Consider the following 11,622-nt stretch of genomic DNA (forward strand, 5'->3'; position numbering starts at 1 on the left):
CTACAAAGACAACGTATTTGATGTTCAAACTGATAAAAAATTGTTTTGTGTGCAAATAATCATTAACTTTAGAATTTGATGCCAGCAACACATGACAAAGAAGTTGGGAAAGGTGGCAATAAATACTGATAAAGTTGAGGAATGCGCATCAAACACTTATTTGGAACATCCCACGGTGAACAGGCAAATTGGGAACAGGTGGGTGCCATGATTGGGTATAAAAGTAGATTCCATGAAATGCTCAGTAATTCACAAACAAGGATGGGGCGAGGGTCACCACTTTGTCAACAAATGCGTGAGCAAATTTTTGAACAGTTTAAGAAAAACATTTCTCTACCAGCTATTGCAAGGAATTTAGGGATTTCACCATCTACGGTCCATAATATCATCAAAGGGTTCAGAGAATCTGGAGAAATCACTGCACATAAACAGCTATTTCCTCCACCAGATACACCCTCAACGTTACATGGCAATGCTGCATTAACCCTATTTATATTTTTTACTTCCTTCCAGAAGCCAGTGACATGTGGGCCAGCTACATACCTGTTCCACTGTTCCACCAAGGCTTGGTGTTTTTAGCTTTACTAAAATGAGTGAGTAAAGGTCTGCTGGCCTCTAGTAAAGCATACACAATACAATTGTACATTTCACTGAGGTCATCACAGTGAGAGGTGACATTACTGTTGACATTGGAACATAGAATGGCATGCATAGGTAAATGTATTTTGCTCAAGAGTTCATCTGATCTCCCACAACACAATAACAAATCCTCTGAGGAGAGTTTAGACCATTTATCTTGGCCTCACTTGCGCTATTGCTCCCTCATTATCTCAGGGAGACTGCCAGTGTCAAGCGTGATCTCAACAGGAAAATGATCAGTTGTGGTAGCCTCATACAGTACTTTCATAGACCCAAATGTTGCATGAGCATCTGCAGTACAAATCAGATGATCAAGCCAGCTAGATGTTCTGTGGGCTTCACTGCAGTGGCGTGCAGTCACTAGAGGCAGGGGAGGCACGGCCTCACCTGCCATCATGGAAAGAAAAAAAAAGTAAAAAGAAAAAAAAAAAAATTAAATTGTTATATGTATCCAGTGATTATACTAAAGTTATTTTCCATTTAACTTCACCAGTTTTAGATTATTTTAATTTTTATTTTCACATTTGCCGTTCAAATACTGAGAAGAGACGGTGCGGTGATCAGCAGCCAGTTGAGGCACGTCACTGCGTTGTGCCTCAACATGGATTGTGCGCAATGACTCGGCTAACTGCTGGCCTGCTGTGCAGTGAGACCGTATTGCTATATAAATTATATTATACATTTCCATAGTTTAGTTAGCTGAGGTATATAATGTACAGTGTATTTTGTCAACAACTGTATGTGTGTAAGTATTTCTTGTGCTGAGCAATCAAACTGCTGCGAAGACGCACTGTGAGAGGCTCGTCTCATAACCCCGCCTCCTGGTGCCAAGCATCTCCGCCGCAGAATGCACCGCCCGACGGGAGCGCCGCGGACACACCAACCAAAGCCCACACCCAAACCCTCCACGTGCAAGACTGAATCCACCCAAAAAAAGTCACTTAAGAAGAAGCCAAAAAGTGCAAAAACAACAATCCTCGCGCTGGAGGAGCCGCGAACGACCGCAGGGACACAACATTAGGTACACCCTCAGACTACAGCATGGATGTCATATTTCATTCATTCACAACTCTTCCAACACGAACACCACAGTTCCCACACTTAGTAAAGGTAAGACGATAATAACGTTTTTTTTTATTAAATGTGCTTTTTTGTGTGCTACCGTTTGTAAGTGTAAAGTTAAGTTAAAGTACCAATGATTGTCACACACACACTAGGTGTGGTGAAATTTGTCCTCTGCATTTGACCCATCCCCTTGTTCACCCCCTGGGAGGTGAGGGGAGCAGTGGGCAGCAGCGGCGCCGTGCCTGGGAATAATTTTTGGTGATTTAACCCCCAATTCCAACCCTTGATGCTGAGTGCCAAGCAGGGAAGAATGCTGGTATGAGCTTTTAAACATAACCCGTTAACTGATGCCAATCAAATGGTGAATAAGATACTCTTTAGGGTTCATAAGTTCGTAAATCTGACTGTGATGAAGTCAGTGCCTCACCTGACATGAACCTCACCGCACGCCACTGCTTCACTGTAATAAATGAAGCTGTCCGCCGGTAGAAACACCTGACTCGATAGTACTAGATGATTGTCTCCTTACACATCTTGTTCGTGTGCTTGGCAAAGGAGGAAGCATTATCAGAAATATCAGCATTCATGTCTCCCACAACATAAATGGCCATGCAACAATTATAATCAATAAAAGAGTTAATAGATGCCAGCCTATTCACATATCCATCATCATAGGGGGCCGCCTATGAGTAGCTGTGCAGCTGGGGAGGCACAGCTACTCCTCACCCCAGTGGGTCTGCAAGAGATGGCGCCATCATCTCCGAGGTGTCTGCAACAGACGGCGCCATCCTCTCCGGTGGACCAGCAGATGCCACCATGCTCTCCGGTGGGCCAGCAGGGGTCTCCGCCACCCTCTCCGGTGGGCCAGCAGGGGTCTCCGCCACCACCATGCACTCCGGTGGGCCAGCAGCAGAGGGCGCCACCACCATGCACTCCGGTGGGCCAGCAGCAGAGGGCGCCACCACCATGCACTCCGGTGGGCCAGCAGCAGAGGGCGCCACCACCATGCACTCCGGTGGGCCAGCAGAGGGCGCCACCACCATCCTTCCCGGTGGGCCAGCAGAGGGCGCCGCCACCATCGTCTTTGGTGGGCCAGCAGAGGGCGCCGCCACCATCGTCTCCGGTGGGTCCTCCCACGCCGGCGGTCGAGCCGCCTCGCCAATTGCGGCGGCGTTCAACACGCCGTCGCCACCTGACTCTTCCCCGCTGGTTGCGAGGACTCTTGGCCTGGCGGCCCACCTCCTTGTCCTCCCTCCACCCTCCCTTGACTTTGGACTGGTTTTTTTTTTGGGTGGGGGGGATTTTTTGATACGTCTGGTATCCGTTATGGGAAGGGGGGCTACTGTCAGGGTTGTTCCTGACAGTTTGGTCAAGTTTTAGTTTTCCTCTGCGTTTGTCTTGGTTTCCTGTTCTTAGTTTCCTGTCAGTGCTTTTATTTTGTCTTAATTTCCTGATTGTCTCCCTGAGTGCTTTGTCCCCTCAGCTGTGGCTGATTGGCACGTGGCCACACCTGGTGCCAGTCAGCCAGCTGCCTATTTAAACCTGTCCTGCCCTCCAGTCACTGCTCCATTATTGTAGTGTCTACTGGTCAATGTCATTTATACTTGTTGTAGCTCTGTCTACTTCTGTCCACTCTGTTCCTATCATAGTTCATCCTGCTCGTTTCTTGCCACGTGAGTTTTGTTTATTCGTGTCACAGTAAGTGTTTTAGTTTCTTGTCCACAGTTAGCCTTTGTGCTATTTTAGTTCATAGCCTAGTTTGTTCTCCGCCTTGTGCACGCCTTTTGTTTGTTCCCTTTTGTTTGTTTTTTTGCCATAGTATTTAATTAAATCATGTTTTCTCGCACTATGCCTGCCATCTCTGCATCTTGGGATTCGTCACCAACAAACTCTGACAAATTTAGAGTTATTTGGTTAGGGTCAAGGTTAGAGGGTTAGGGTCATAATAAGGCCATGCAGAATAAGGCATTAATAAGTACTTAATAATGACTAGTTAAGAGCCAATATGTTACTAATTTGTATGTTAATAAGCAACTAATTAATGATGAATATGTTCTCCATACTTAAGTGTTACCATGTTTTTTTTACTGGTGCATAAAATGAACCATGCATGAACATTACCTTGTTCAAAGAACAAACCCAACACAGTGCATAAACTCACAACAAATTACACACCTGCAAATCAGTCAGCTGTTGCCATATCCGTAATACGCCGATAAGGAGAAGTTTGTATTTACACGATGAGTCGGGTGTGTTTTGACCTCCGCCGAACCCCTGAGGCCGACTCACCGAACCACTAGGGTTCGATCGAACCCAGGTTAAGAACCACTGCCTTAGAGAGCTCTGTAATTGACTCACCTGCACCGTTTTAGGCGATTACTTTTTTTTTTGCATGTTTTGACAAAACCTCTCCATCATCCAGCTATTGATTTCTAGTAGCTGGTTAAAAATTAAAAATACATAATGTATTACTGTAATAAATGTAATGTTTACAGGGATAAACACATTTGAGAACTGACATTGCCGAGAATCGAACCTACGTCTTGTGGAATAAAAGGCGGATGCGCGAACCAAAATTTATGTTGACGTCACCGATACAAGGTGTTAATTTAATATTCATTACATGATTATTGAGTTTGTCCTTTGTATTCAGTTTGTCGTCCGTCTTTGATTTTAGTGCTGTTTTAAAATATATTTTTATTCTCTCTATACTTCAAAAGCCCACATTTTTAATGGAGCTTGGGCCATAATAAACTGCCCAGTTGTCAAATCTCTGCATATCTGAACCGCTACCGAAGCGGTCACGTTGTACAACTTGGCGACGAGGCTTCATACGTCATCCATTACTCGACACACGCCTCGAAGCCTCGGCACATTTATCATACTTGCCAACCTTGAGACCTTCGAATTTAGGAGGTGGGGGGGGGGGTTGAGGTGTGGGGGGCGTTGTTGAGGTGGGCGGGGTTGGGGGGGGGGGCAGGGTTTGGTGGTAGCGGGGGTATATATTGTATATGATTAGCTGTAATTCCCCAAAACAGGGCTTTAGAAAGAGACGTATTATAATTAATACGGTCATTGCATCACCAATATATTGGGCAGGGATAGTTTACCAATTTGGACCTACTTTAGATTTTATGTTTCATATAATTACATAACACAGGTATTGTCTTCACATTTCATCATTCTATAGTGATCACATTTGAAAGTATGTTTATTATTTATTTTAGTTGTACTTTTTTGGATTTGGGAAGTTTCCTACAGTAAACGATTATATCCCAGCAGGCACAAGACAAAAAAACTCAAACCTAATGTTGGAACAACATGCTTATTGACGACGTTTAATCATTGTCGGGTTCTGACGTTGATTTGACCATTGAATTTTGGTCATATTACAACCAATATTTTACAAAGCAAATACAACGTTGAAACAACATATGTTGTTTTGTCACCGATTATCCAATATCAGGTTGTGACGTTGAAATTTGGTAATTTCCCAACCAACAACATGGATCCAACGTTAGACACCAACGTACCATGAATTGATTAACGTGGACCCCGACTTAAACAAGTTGAAAAACTTATTCGGGTGTTACCATTAATGGTCAATTGTATGGAATATGTACTGTACTGTGCAATCTACTAATAAAAGTCTCAATCAATCAATCAAACGTTGTCTCAATTTTACTAATACAACTATTTTGCAACGTTGTTTCAGTCAGTTTTAAAGGTCATGTTTGTTTAATCAACATTGTATCAATGTCCTGTGCCTGCTGGGATTTCACTATATTATGTCTCTGTCGGTGGAAATGTAAACACATTTTCCACAAATATATCTAAATAAAGTCGGTTATTGAATGATTAATACGAACACAATTAGAGATGTTTGTTGAGAGGAGTATTTAATGTTTAAAACCCATGAGTCATTGCGAAACTAGCACGCGCCATTTGATTGATTGATTTAAACTTTTATTAGTAGATTGCACAGTTCAGTACATATTCCGTACAATTGACCACTAAATGGTAACACCCGAATAAGTTTTTCAACTTGTTTAAGTCGGGGTCCACGTAAATCAATTCATGGTACAAATATATACTATCATCATAATACAGTCATCACACAAGTTAATCATCAGAGTATATACATTGAATTATTTACATTATTTACAATCCGGGGGGGGGGGGGGGGGGGTGATATCAGCACTTCGGTCATCAACAATTGCATCATCAGAGAAATGGGCATTGAAACAGTGTAGGTCTGACTTGATAGGATATGTACAGCGAGCAGAGAACATAGTGAGTTCAGAAAGCATAAGAACAAGTATATATATTATAAATACATTTGGTTATTTACATTTGGTTATTTACAATCCGGGGAGGTGGGATGTGGAAGGGGGAGGGTGTTAGTCAAGGGTTGAAGTTGCCTGGAGGTGTTGTTTTAGTGCGGTTTTGAAGGAGGAGATGCCCTTTCTTTTACACCTGTTGAGAGTGCATTCCATATCTGATACTACTTCGAGAAATAGTTAAAGACCTTTTGTTTACAGTGTTTGCATCCATCTTGTGAATAGTTGCAGCAAATGTTGTCGTCCATGGTTAATTTGGGAACGTGCGTAAGATTTGAAACTAACGCCACCCTAATGACGTTACGACAAATGGTGGTAAGGGCACACTCTTCTTCCGCAATAGGATCTTTGGCAGCTGCCTTGACACGCCTTTTGTTGTCTCGCCTACTCGCCTAGCTAGAGTCTTGCCTGATGCTACCATAGCGGGCATCACCCCATCAACAACCGGACAGCTGTCAAGTCTACAACACAGCAAACGTCAGCTTCGAAGCGAGAAGTGACGGTCTGCTCTCTGCCAGGTTTTAAAATCATATTATTCTTCTAATTGTGTCCACGGCGGGTATGATAGTGTCAAATGCAGCTGCCACAGTAGTCCTCCAGCGTTTAGCTAGCTAACAAGCTAACGATAAATACAACAAATACAATGACTGACCTCTCAAATAAGAGACAGTTCTGCGGTTAATAGTCTTCACGCTGAAGGAAAAAGCTGCACAATGTGCATTTTGGACCACGCTGTCTGTTCCTAACACGTTAATGTAATTCTTCGCGGCAAATGTCTGCTAGCTGATGCTGATGCTTTGCTGCTCATTTAAGTAGCACCGAATGCATTGACTTTGCATCTTGGTTAACATTCATTTGTGTCAACAGTGTTCATTTTGGAGAAGGTAACATTGCAGTTGTCTTTGCAGGATGAGTGGCGACGGCGATGGTTTCAACCCTGCTGCAGTGGCTCAGCCAGTAGAAGATGTGCAAGGAGATGGGCGGTGGATGTCACAGGTTGGTTCTATGCATCGTTTGCCAAGAGGGATGTAGTCACCTATTTATCCTGTGATTGGTTTAAAGCAGTGGTTCTCAAACTTCTTTTCGCCAAGCACCACTTTAGAAAACACTTGGCTCTCCAAGTACCACCATAATGACCAACAATAAAAGACAGTATCATCGCCTAGGTATTCATCATAAACAAGACAGACTTTTTAATTTAACAAGTGTATGTAATATATTGGCCACTGAAGCATTACACACAGTTTGTACAGTGACACTGTGTTTGAATATAGGAACACAAAACACTGTACTTAAAGGCCTACTGAAATGAAAATGTTTTATTTAAACGGGGATAGCAGATCCATTCTATGTGTCATACTTGATCATTTCGTGATATTGCCATATTTTTGCTGAAAGGATTTAGTAGAGAACGACGACGATAAAGGTCGCAACTTTTGGTCGCTGATAAAAAAAAGCCTTGCCTATACCGGAAGTAGCGTGACGTCACCGTAGGAAGGACTCCTCACTTTTTCCCATTGTTTACAATGCAGCGAGAGAGATTCGGACCGAGAAAGCGACAATTACCCCATTCATTTGAGCGAGGATGAAAGATTCGAGGATGAGGAAAGTGAGAGTGAAGGACTACAGTGCAGTGCAGGACGTATCTTTTTCCGCTCTGACCGTAACTTAGGTACAAGGGTTCATTGGATTCCACACTTTCTCCTTTTTCTATTGTGGATCACAGATTAGTATTTTAGACCACCTCGGATACTATATTCTCTTGAAAATGAGAGTCGAGAACGCGAAATGGACATTCACAGTGACTTTTATCTCCACGACAATACATCAGCGAAGCTCTTTAGCTACTGAGCTAACGTGATAGCATCGGGCTCAAATGCAGATAGAAGCAAAATAAATAAACCCCTGACTGGAAGGATAGACAGAAGATCAACAATACTATTAAACCATGGACATGTAAATACACGGTTAATAATTTCCATTTTGGTGAAGCTTAACAATGCTGTTGCTAACAACGCCATTGAAGCTAACTTAGCTACGGGACGGCGGCGGCGGCGGGCGTTGTAGCTTTCGATGACACCCCGGCCGCCATCAGAGTCGGCAAGAAACATATATTTCCCCAAAGTTACGTACGTGACATGCACATAGCGACACGCACGTACTGGCAAACGATCAAACATTTTTGGAAGCCAAAGCTGTACTCACGGTAGCGCGTCTGCTATCCACCTCAAAGTCCTCCTGGTTGTGTTGCTGTAGTCCGCCGCTAATACACCGATCGCACCTACAGCTTTCTTCTTTGCAGTCTCCATTGTTCATTAAACAAATTGCAAAAGATTCACCAACACAGATGTCCAGAATACTGTGAAATTTTGGGATGAAAACAGAGCGTTTTGTATTGGATTCAATGGGTCCGAATACTTCCGTATCAACTATTGACGTCACTCGCATACGTCATCATACATGGACGTTTTCAAACGGAAGTGTGGCGGGAAATTTAAAATTGCACTTTATAAGTTAACCCGGCCGTATTGGCATGTGTTGCAATGTTAAGATTTCATCATTGATATATAAACTATCAGACTGCGTGGTCGGTAGTAGTGGGTTTCAGTAGGCCTTTAAAGTGCCATATGTAATAATTTTATGTCAAGTCATCATTAAATGGCCCTGATATGTCAAAAGGCATTAATAAATCATGTTCTTTTCGAATATCTTTATAAATGATAACGGTAGTTCAGCCGGGATATGCTCATTTCAAAATTAAATTTATAGTCCCGAAATATTGTTATTGTTTATATTTCGATGCCGCCCTCCACCGTTTGACCAATTAGAAAGTCTGTGAGTGTGTCACATCCAAGTTGCCAGTTACACACCGCCCTCTTTGTCAAGCTACTGCCACTGGTAAAGTTACTACACATGTCAGACCTCAGTAAATCTAAAAGGCGTTGTTACAACTTATTCATGACAAAGCCAGGAACAAAAAAGGATTTGTATCGGGGACGCCTTTGGAAGATGGAGACGATTGAAGGCGGAGAAGATTTTTTTCATCTGACGCCAAACTTGCTAATTTTTTCCTTGATATGTAAGTAAGGCATACAGGTTTTGTTATCCATCCATCCATCCATTTTCTACCGCTTATTCCCTTCGGGGTCGCGGGGGGTTACTTGTAATAAATGGCAATGGACATTTCGTATGTAAAATATATTGTCCAATACAGTCTATGCTGTCTACCAAAACCTTGTATGTTCGTGCAACGAATGCTTAGTGTGATGCTCAGCTCCTAGTGTAATGCTTAGTTAACATGCTAGCTCGGTCAATGACACATCGACATACAGGCTAACGGGCATATATTCTCCAACTGACAGGGCAAAATATATTTTCGACAAATAAAACCTACGTGGATGTGGGTAGTGTGAGTGCCTATTTCGTTCTCAATATGCTGATATGCTGAGGAAATGCGTTCCAACATTAGCAGGGCTAATTGTGGTTTCTGGTACTGTATGTGCATCAGGCACATATGGGGTGGTATTTGCTTGGCACAATATAATGCATTACATGTAATGATTTTCTACTTTGTGCATTGACATGATAGTAGGCTATATGATTTATGCGTAATGTGGTTTATGCGTAACGAGGGTTGGCTCATAGAATTGCACTCTGCACTGAAAGATGGTGATGTGCGTACATGGAAGAAAAATGCAGTGCGTTAGGTTGGATGCAATATGGAGTTATGCTGAACGAAATGTGGCGGTAATTTTACTGTTGGCCTTGGCTTGTCATCAAAGTAGGCCTATGCAATATATAATATATTAAATATGATTATATATAATTATTTTGATGGTTGTCTGTGCGGTCAAACTAGACACTTTAGCAGGGTAATGCCAACAATCTGTCCCGACTCCAGACGAAAATATTGCTGCGTAACTTTACAAATACATTTGGCTTATCGACATCAGTAAGATGTGGCATAATTACTCAGTAAACTCTCTTGCAAAAAGCATAAACAAGAGAAACCTACAGCGTAGGACTCGTCGATTGCCATTTGAAGTTCCTTGGAGTAGGATTCGGATTCGGCTGCGTATCTGGCAACCTCAGTCATGACGAGTGGAAGGGGACTACAGACTTTTGACCGTGATTACAGTACCATTTCTGGCCACATTATTACATGTGGCACCTTTTTAAATAATGAATCAAATACAATTAACTGCACATAAAAGTAAAAACAACAATAATATGGCTGTTAACATTAATGCATGTGATAAAAACATTTTTTTTTTAGCTATTATATATGAATGAAGATTAATCACATCATGGTTAAGGCTTTACTCGAAAGACACGCGCATTGTTACACATCTATGAACGCAATGAGAGTCGGCCAATTTTGCTTGAAAAGAGAACTTTAGATAAATCTGAAGTAACTTGCAGCGACAAACACATTCTCGAGAACACTGCTAGCAAGAATGCTACATCAACAACAAGCAGAAGACCACAAACTACGCTTGCAGAGTTTACCTGTATCAATGTTGTCAACAAAAGTACCAGAGATCATTTAAAAAGCCTTTGCTAAATGGACAGCCACCGCATGTAGGCCACTTACCATCAAGTGCTGCAAGAAGATGTCATTCATACAGATGATCGGTTCGTACAATACCTTAAGTTAAGTTGTTTGAGTGCATTTACTACATTGTCTATTAGTACCTGTACCTAGTTTGCCACGTTATTGCAAAGACTTTCAAAATTTGCACTTAATTCTTACTACACTTACTGTCACCAAGTTTTGAGCAAATCAATAACTATCAGTTCTGTAAAAACATTCAAAACGTATGACGTTCTGACAACTAAATTCCTTCTGTATCCAAATATTGGGGTATGTTTTCTTAAGCAAATGTTATCCATGCAAGCAAATTATAACCTATGATTAATCACACAATTCAACAGTGTGATTAACCTGATTAAAGGAATTAATCACTTGACAGCCCTAAATAATATAAATATAGTTTACCTGTCCTCTGCGTGTTGATCTTTGCTGGGTGGCTGGGAAAAGGTGGACGTAAGCAGAGAATATGGAGAACATTCGGTTCCCACGTGTGTGGAGTAATAGAACTAGTATGAAGTAAGACGGTTCTGTTTGTGTTTTAATTATTTATTTTTGGCGCCGACCTACAGCCTATAATTGAGATTGTGAAGGCCTGATAAACCCGTTGATACATTATTACAATATTTAATTAACTGATTATCTGGGGCACCGCAAGATGGAGCCTGCGTACCACTTGATGTAACTGGCGTAGCACAGTTTAAGAATTACTCGTTTAAAGAATTAATGCAAACAGAAGTAGCCAAGAAATGCATGTTTGCTAACATTCCAGTGTTGATTTCTGTGGTTTTGTCTCTTGTGATTATCTTGTTTTAAGCATAACTTAGATGCAGCTGTCTTTTAGAGAAATATGTTATCCACTGTGATAGTAACGCTACATGGTAGGTCTCTGCAAGGTTAATCCATTGATGCTAATAGGACTGAGACAGTCTGCTTCAGTCCAAGTTCTCCATCGCATGGTACGCCAGACGTCTCACTTCACAGCTG

At 42.0% G+C, this 11,622-nt stretch overlaps 1 long non-coding RNA gene across 3 annotated transcripts in view; it reads left to right on the top strand.

Annotated features, from left to right (window-relative positions):
• Window positions 1-6,121: 6,121 nt before the first annotated feature.
• LOC133649629 (uncharacterized) overlaps window positions 6,122-11,622 on the top strand; it is a 5,683-nt gene continuing 182 nt past the window's right edge. Inside the window, exons 1-3 of one of the 3 annotated variants that reach the window (XR_009826101.1) lie at window positions 6,122-6,359; window positions 6,441-6,562; window positions 6,953-7,040. This is a non-coding gene — a long non-coding RNA (uncharacterized LOC133649629). The other 2 variants (XR_009826102.1, XR_009826100.1) reach the window with 2 other exon arrangements.

The sequence above is a fragment of the Entelurus aequoreus genome, linkage group LG05, assembly GCF_033978785.1.
Source record: "Entelurus aequoreus isolate RoL-2023_Sb linkage group LG05, RoL_Eaeq_v1.1, whole genome shotgun sequence".
Classification (NCBI taxonomy): domain Eukaryota; kingdom Metazoa; phylum Chordata; class Actinopteri; order Syngnathiformes; family Syngnathidae; genus Entelurus; species Entelurus aequoreus.